The sequence below is a fragment of the Podarcis melisellensis genome, assembly GCF_964234715.1.
Source record: "Podarcis melisellensis genome assembly, chromosome: 11".
Lineage (NCBI taxonomy): Eukaryota > Metazoa > Chordata > Lepidosauria > Squamata > Lacertidae > Podarcis > Podarcis melisellensis.
Genome location: NC_138543.1, coordinates 47,266,783 through 47,274,186, shown reverse-complemented (window position 1 = coordinate 47,274,186; position 7,404 = coordinate 47,266,783). Strand labels below are relative to the sequence as shown.

Sequence of the window (7,404 nt, the reverse complement as noted above, 5' to 3'; positions counted from 1 at the left end):
GATTGAGTAAAATGGTGTGCTTCTTGAAGCTTTGCAGCCCTGTTAATTATTCTGTTTCATTTAAGACATCACAGAAAAATCAAAGTGACCAAATCTCCCCCCCCTCCTTTTCCTTTTACTTGAATCTGTGTCATACTGATGACTAGGTTTAAAATAAGGTTGAAATGTGAGGCTCAGTCTGTAGTTCTAAAAATTGAAATATTAATATTTGATTCCTCCTGCTTGGCAGTGATTATAGTAATTTATTGTTTATACTGCACCTATATCGTATTGTTTGCGATACAAAAATTGAGGCATGGCCCTATTTGCAGACATGCAGCTTAACAAAACACAACACACAAGGCAGAAAGAAATGAGGAGGAAGTAGGATTATCCATCATATGTCATTGGGAAGTACGTAAATGGAACACACATGAATGAAAAGCAAAAGGTGACAAAATAGAGAAAATTTCTATCGAACCTGATAATTCAAATTCACTTTGGACACTTAAGTGCATTTTGTGAATGCACCTCTTAAAGTCAATTGGCCATTTTGAGGATTATAGGTTTTCTGACTTTAAACACTAATGCCCAACTAATGCTATTTAGAAGATGATAAGCACCATTGAACCAGTGGAATGTAATCATGCTGCAAATTGGTTTCAGGGCCCTGGTCTGTAATTAGTATTACGAAAAAGTATTACGCCAATAAAACTTTCTCCTGTAGTTGAACTTTATTCAACAAGAACAGTTTCCTGCAGCTCTTCTTTACTAAAATTGCTGAAGCTGCTTCAAACACATCCTTTTACCAGTGCTATCTTGGCATAAACAACAAGCTCTAAAGTAGTTTATCCCTGAGTTACAGCCCTACTGCACAATCTCAGCAGAACCAGCAGGCTTTTCCGAAACAAAATGTTTCAGTGAGGGAGTTTAAAAATGCGGTATTTTGTCCTATTCACTTGCAACCGAGCTGATAGAAGGGTTGATGTATTTAATACAATCAATAGTTGTGATTCCTGTAGGCCTGTTTTGTCCTCATTACAGAACCAGGACTAAGGCTGAAAGAATATGAATATGCAGGCGCTTCACAAAATCGTGTGCTAGTAGACTTGTGTAGTCTGTAAGACAGATAACTTGAGCAACTGGAGCATGCCAGGAAAAACTCAATTTTCTGCAGCTGAAGGGTTGTGGATGGACAGCCAGATGACTTGGTATTCTTACTTGAGAAGTGTTGATAAGATTGAAGAGGAGAAGAAAAAGAAAACCAGTTGTTGTCAACACATTCCTCGGGATGGGTGGGTATCTTTAGATGTAGACTCAATTTCAATATATCGCCTAACACAGCATAAATCTCTGCAGTTTTCATTTAAGTGAGCCAGCTGACAACTGGCTTTGATATACGAGGCACCTGCATCTCATTTGAAAATTTTGGTACCTCTGGGGTTGCCTTCAAGGTCATTTAGAGGTGGCGCATTGCCGGATAGTGCTGATCTGTAATCACCCAAGCCCAGTTTCTCAACAGCAGCTGTGTGCTGCGTGGCAATGACTCCTAAATCAAACTGCAGCTCACCCAACTGGCTCCAACTTATGAAATACAGGTGCCGGAAGGGAAGCTAGTGCCTTTCTGCTTCACATCATTTGCGTTCTGGCAGGTACTGGACTAGATTTCATGAAAGTTGGGAAGAGACAAAACATGCATCCAGTGCTGTTGGGGCTATGTGTTCCTGTGTGTTCTAGCAGATCTTAAACCTGGCTTGCCCTTGACTTATTTTTCTGGCCAACAGATGGCAGCACAATTCTGGCAGGAAAAAAATGGAGAGGGAAACAACTGATAGCAAGCAAAATTACTGGTATAATAGGCTTCCCATATCTTCCCATAGCTGCTTCTGGCGGTTCCCTCACTGCAAGAAGTGAAGTTACAAGGAACCAGGCAGAGGGCCTTCTTGGTAGTGGCACCCTCCCTGCTGAACACCCGCCCATCAGATGTCAAGGAGATAAGTAACTATACAACTTTTAGAAGACATCTGAAAGCAGCCCTGTATCGGGAGGTTTTTAATGTCTGATGTTTCATTGTGTTTTTATATGTGTTGGAAGTTTCCCAGAGTGACTGGGGCAACCCAGCCAGCTGGGTGGCAACAACAACAATTAATAAATATTAGTGTGTGTCCTCCTGGCTTGCGTCAAACTCAGGCCCATGTGTGTTAAACCAAGGGGTGGTCTCAGCATATCCCAATCTTGATTCCATTATAAAAACCAACCACGGTATACAGAACACTTGTAATAAAAGAGGCAACTTTGGCCATGAGAGGATGTCCCTCTCCAGCAGCCAGGGTGTGTGGGGGAGCCCAGCAGATCTGCCTTTCCTAGAAACAGACTCCAGGCACTTCAGGTACCCTCAAACACGAGCAGCTTTATTTAAGTTCAGTTGACAGGGCGCTCTGCTCACTCCTCTGCCTCCAGACCCACATCTGCTCCCCCCCTCGCACTCACTTCTGCAGGAAATTCTCGCTTCAATTACTTTGTCAATTGCAATTACTCGGCGAGCTCACCTTGTGTATATGGTTAGTTTGTTCCTCCTGACCTGAGAACTATCTGCACAGGGTAAGCTCACCTAGCCTGTCCTTTGTGCTATCATTTACAGATCAACTCATTTCCACTGACTTGGATATTTTGTTCTCAATTATCAAGGCTGAACCAAGACACTTCACTGGCTGAAGCAAAGGACAAGATGCCCCCCTGCTGCATGAGATTATTAATCTCAGGGTTAAGGATTCAAGCCCCCTGTTGGGTGAAAGATTCCTGCATTTCAGGGGGCGCTGGACTAGATGACCCTCACAGTCCCTCCCAACTCTACAGTTCTATGATTCAGTAGATAGATTGCAGTAATTTAGAAACATTTACTTATGAAAAGTGGAGGTGGATGGATGTTTAGAGATGATTCCTGGAGAATAGAGTGAGGGGGTTGAGCCTGACTAGGTGTTGTTTGTTGTTGCTGCTGCTGCTTTTAAATAAAAACACTGGCCACATCCACACCCTACATTGAAAGCTCCATGATGCCACTTAAACAGCCATGGCTTCCACCAAAGAACTCTGGGTGCCGTAGCTTGTTAAGGGTTCCGAGAGTTGCTAGGAGACTCCCTATTCCCCTCCCAGAGCTACAATATCCAGAATTCCATGTGAAGAGGGATTCATGGTTAAACAACTTTGGGAATCAGATAAAACAGGATGGCAAGGGAAGGGTTAGGTCCAGTGCCGGATTTACGTACAAGCTAAACAAGCTATAGCTTAGGGCCCCACTCTCTTGGGGCCCCCCAAAAAATTTAAAGGAAAACAAAACGATGTACATTTCCAAAATATAAGATAAAAAACAAATAAAACCTACATACAGCAACAGTGTTTGGTGTTGTGTAGGCTCCTATGATGTAAGTAATGGGCCCCGCCTGCTAGCCTACTCCCTAAAATATCACTGGTTTGCTCATTTCTATATATAGGGTGCCTGCATTCTGCATGGACTGGTTGCAAGGCAACATGTGCAGATGGCTTTAGATACCTATTAGGTCCATAAATTACCATGTAGCATATATTCAACACAAAAAACAGCGACAATTTGTTGTTGACAAAGGACAGCTGGACATATAAAGGGCCACATTACCTTCAATAGCTTAGGGCCTCATCAAACCTACATCTGGCCCTGGTTAGGTCCTCCCTTCCCCTTTCAAAACACCTTTCCTCCAGCAGGAAAAGGTGCCACGGGGCATCAGGTCTGTAAGTGCAATGTAACAGGCCATTTGCCCATAAGGAAAGATGCTGAGAGGGACCCAATGGGATGCTTGCTTGAGCAAAACATCCTCTTCCAATAGACAGATTTGTCCTAGCCTTGCACTTTGCAAGGGGAGAGAATGAACAATCCTCAATTGGAAAGCAAGGGCGGATAATAATAACAGTTAACATTGCCAGCTGCACCTAAACAATATACCATTTCGAGAAACACCAATTGTTCCTTTTTTGTTCAGCCTGGTGAAGAAGTTCACTCCAGGCAAACGCAGCAGGCTGGATAGTCCGTGTTTATGCTATTGATTCTGCGCACAATAAAAATAGCAGAAGCACTTTGAAGCTCCTTGCAGCGTTCAACGCCCATGAAGTCTTAGAATGGCACACAGCCTGGTAGATAGTGCCGGTCGGCACTCCTGGTGCATGTGAACACCAAGGACGTGGGGATATGTGGCTTTGAGGTCCTGGAGGACAATTTTAGGTTGCTTGGTAGGTTGCTGAGAGCCAGGACCTCCAAGGTAGCATTGTTGGGAAATCTTCCAGTTCCACACTAGACAGGAAAAGCTTTGTACATGCATAGAAAAGAGGATGGTGCCGGGAGGAGAAGTTTAAATTTGTTAGGCACTCACTGAGGAACACTTTGGACATCTGTACAGCTGTCTCTTTTAAAAATCATCTTTTTTTGTCATGGCTGTATTTGCTGCTTTAAAAAAAGCCAAAAAACATTGGCTTACCTTACAGGGTTCTTGGCAGCTAGGCAACACATGCTTTGAACCCTTGAAAGTATTGCATGCCAGACCAGTGGCTGGCAGAACCAGGAGGAAGAGGAACAAGGTGTGTGTGTGTGTGTATGTGTAAATGCAGAATGGGGAGAGGCAGTGGCATAGTGTGGGGGGTGCAGGGGGTGCTGGCCGCACCGGGCGCAACATCTGGGGGTTAGGGGGCGCAAATCCACGGGTTAGGGGCGCAAATCCACGGGTTAGGGGGCACAAATTACTTGCCTTGCCCTGGGTGCTGACAACCCACGCTACGCCACTGGGGAGAGGATGATCCCCAGTGGGTTAGAATCATAGAATCATAGAACTGTAGAAGAAGCTTCATCTAGTCCAACTCATTGCAATTCAGGGATCTCAAATTGTGGGGGCCTGTTGCCAAGGGGAAGAGAATCAGGAAGGGGAGAGGCAGGTACCTGTTCATTCCCTGCCCATGCCTTTCTGTTCAGTGATTTCGCTCAGTGTTTCAGCTCAGTTATTCCACTCAGTGAGTGTCAAAATCTGGCTGTGCTCTGATGTCCGTCCGATCCCACCTTCGATGCCAGTATTAAATAGTGGGTGGACATAGCAGACGACACAGAGATTTCTCCAAGTAGTTCTTTATAAGCTGGAACTGAACTCAACAGCAAACAGCTCAGCCGGCCTGCTTTTATAGGCAGCCGGCTGTCAATATTTTAACAACAATCCAGGGTTTCCCGCCTTAATTAACTGATGTGGACCTGGGTGAAAACTATATACAGTGGTACCTCAGGTTACATACGCTTCAGGTTACAGACTCCGCTCACCCAGAAATATTACCTCAGGTTAAGAACTTTGCTTCAGAATGAGAACAGAAATCATGCGGTGGCAGCAGCAGGAGGCCCCATTCGCTAAAATGGTGCTTCAGGTTAAGAACAGTTTCAGGATAAGAACGGACCTCCGGAACGAATTAAGTACTTAACCCGAGGTATCACTGTACATGATACCCCTGGTGGCCAAGGTGAGAATTTCAATACAGTGGTAATGGGGCCTCCTGGTGCTGCTGCACCGCTACTGCACGATTTCTGTTCTCATCCTGAAGCAAAGTTCTTAACCCGAGGTAATATTTCTGGGTTAGTGGAGTCCGTAACCTGAAGCGTATATAACCTGAAGCGTATGTAACCCGAGGTACCACTGTACACAACAGCCCCCTCTCATCCCACCAGTCCCACCAGCTCCTTCCAAGGAGGACGAAGTGTAAGAGAATCTCTGTGTACTGAGAGGAAAGGAGGGTTGAGAACCCCACAGGGGGAAGGGCGATTCTCAGAGGTGCATCTCCTTGATCCACACAGGCAGCAGAAGGGACAGCAATTGGGAAGGCTGAGAGAGCTCCTGAGAGAACGCCCCTCCCTCAGCCCCCTTGGTATTTAGGGCTGAGACAGACAGAGAGGCACAAGGTCAAGGTCAGTTCAACTTTCCTAAAATTAGAGCATAGCTTGGCATTCAAGTTAGTAGAAGACCTTGCATTTTGCAGCAAAGAACCAAGGCTTAGCTATGTGTATTGTCCAAAGTGCCTTGAGGTGCTAAGGTACCAAAGTTTTATCTTGTTAAAAATGATTGGGAAAAGCCTCACTATCTGCCACTCGATTCCTGGAGGACAGGACACTACATAAATGTGAAATATTATTATACAGATAGCTTTAGGGAACCGGGTCTTCTCAACGCAGGAATGCACAAGGGCTCAACTCCAGCGGCTGGCATCCATGCCACTTTCTGCACAGGGCAGTCTTCACATGACGGTGTCATTTGAAGTGGCCATCTATCTGCATCTTGTTTGAGCACATCTAACCTCAGTCTCACGCACACAGATGCCCTTTCGTGCAGAAACCCAATTACAGCTCTTGCCAGCATCAAAGAAGCAGATATACTTTTTATTCTCACGAGGGGGTTATAAAACATTCTGTACTTTACAAACTGAAGCCGCTTTAGAAAAATACATCACGTAACTCTCAAAAAAGCAATATGGCAGGCATTGCACAGCAACGCCTTGCCCAAAGGATAAGTTCCAGAGCAGGTGTAGATTTAGAAATACATCGTTCAGCCCATTCTACAGAAGTTTTTAGGCACCATGCAAGTTTTAGCACCGTGGTGGTATAATAGCACCATATTTAAAGACCAAAACAAAAATTGCTCAAGTCCCTTAGAGGTATATGTGTCGATTAAGCTGCTGTACAGGTAACAAGAACATGACAAACCTCACCCTGGACAGGATTTCCAATGATCTCCAGGTAAGGCAGGTTTGTTTTGATGCCTTTATTTTCCAAACTTCCCTTTGAGGCTTAATCTCCCCACATGGAACTCCAGAATTAACAAGGTGGCAATTTATGGAAAAATAACTGGGTTCATAGGTGTTCTGTGAGCAAGATTATGATGACAACTCTTTAGCATCTTGGGGCACTTCCAGCATAGCACCAAAAGCATTTTTGGTGTGTTTTTTTAAAGAGAGGTGGGAAAAGCAGAGGGAAGGAGGCTGGAAAGAGGGAAATAAACATGGAAGGTGAAAAGCATATAATTCAGAACAGACAGTACAATAAGTGAACCCGACGTTGCAAATCAGGACAAAGGGTTCAGGCGATCTTTGGATTTGGAGACGGTTCAAATCCACTGCATTATAGCTCCATGGCGGGAGTGGCAGTGTAGCTCTCTAGCAGGAGTGGGGAGGCTGTGGCCCTTCAGGCAGTTGTGGCTCATCTGCTGGGGCAGAGTTGCAGTGCTAGCATCCTGTTGCCTGCACAGCTCTGCCCTCTTTGCTGCCATGTCCCTCTCCCACTCAGTGGCGTAGCGTGGGTTGTCAGCACCCGGGGCAAGGCAAGTAATTTGCACCCCCTAACCCATGGATTTGCGCCCCTTAACCCGTGGATTT

General features: G+C 45.1%; 1 protein-coding gene across 1 annotated transcript in view; it reads right to left on the bottom strand.

Moving 5' to 3' along the window:
- Window positions 1-6,391: 6,391 nt before the first annotated feature.
- Window positions 6,392-7,404, bottom strand: part of ADAMTS12 (ADAM metallopeptidase with thrombospondin type 1 motif 12) — a 113,834-nt gene continuing 112,821 nt past the window's right edge. Inside the window, exon 24 of the mRNA XM_081929550.1 lies at window positions 6,392-7,302. The gene's annotated coding sequence lies outside the window, so the exon portion shown is untranslated. The remainder of the gene's footprint in view (window positions 7,303-7,404) is intronic.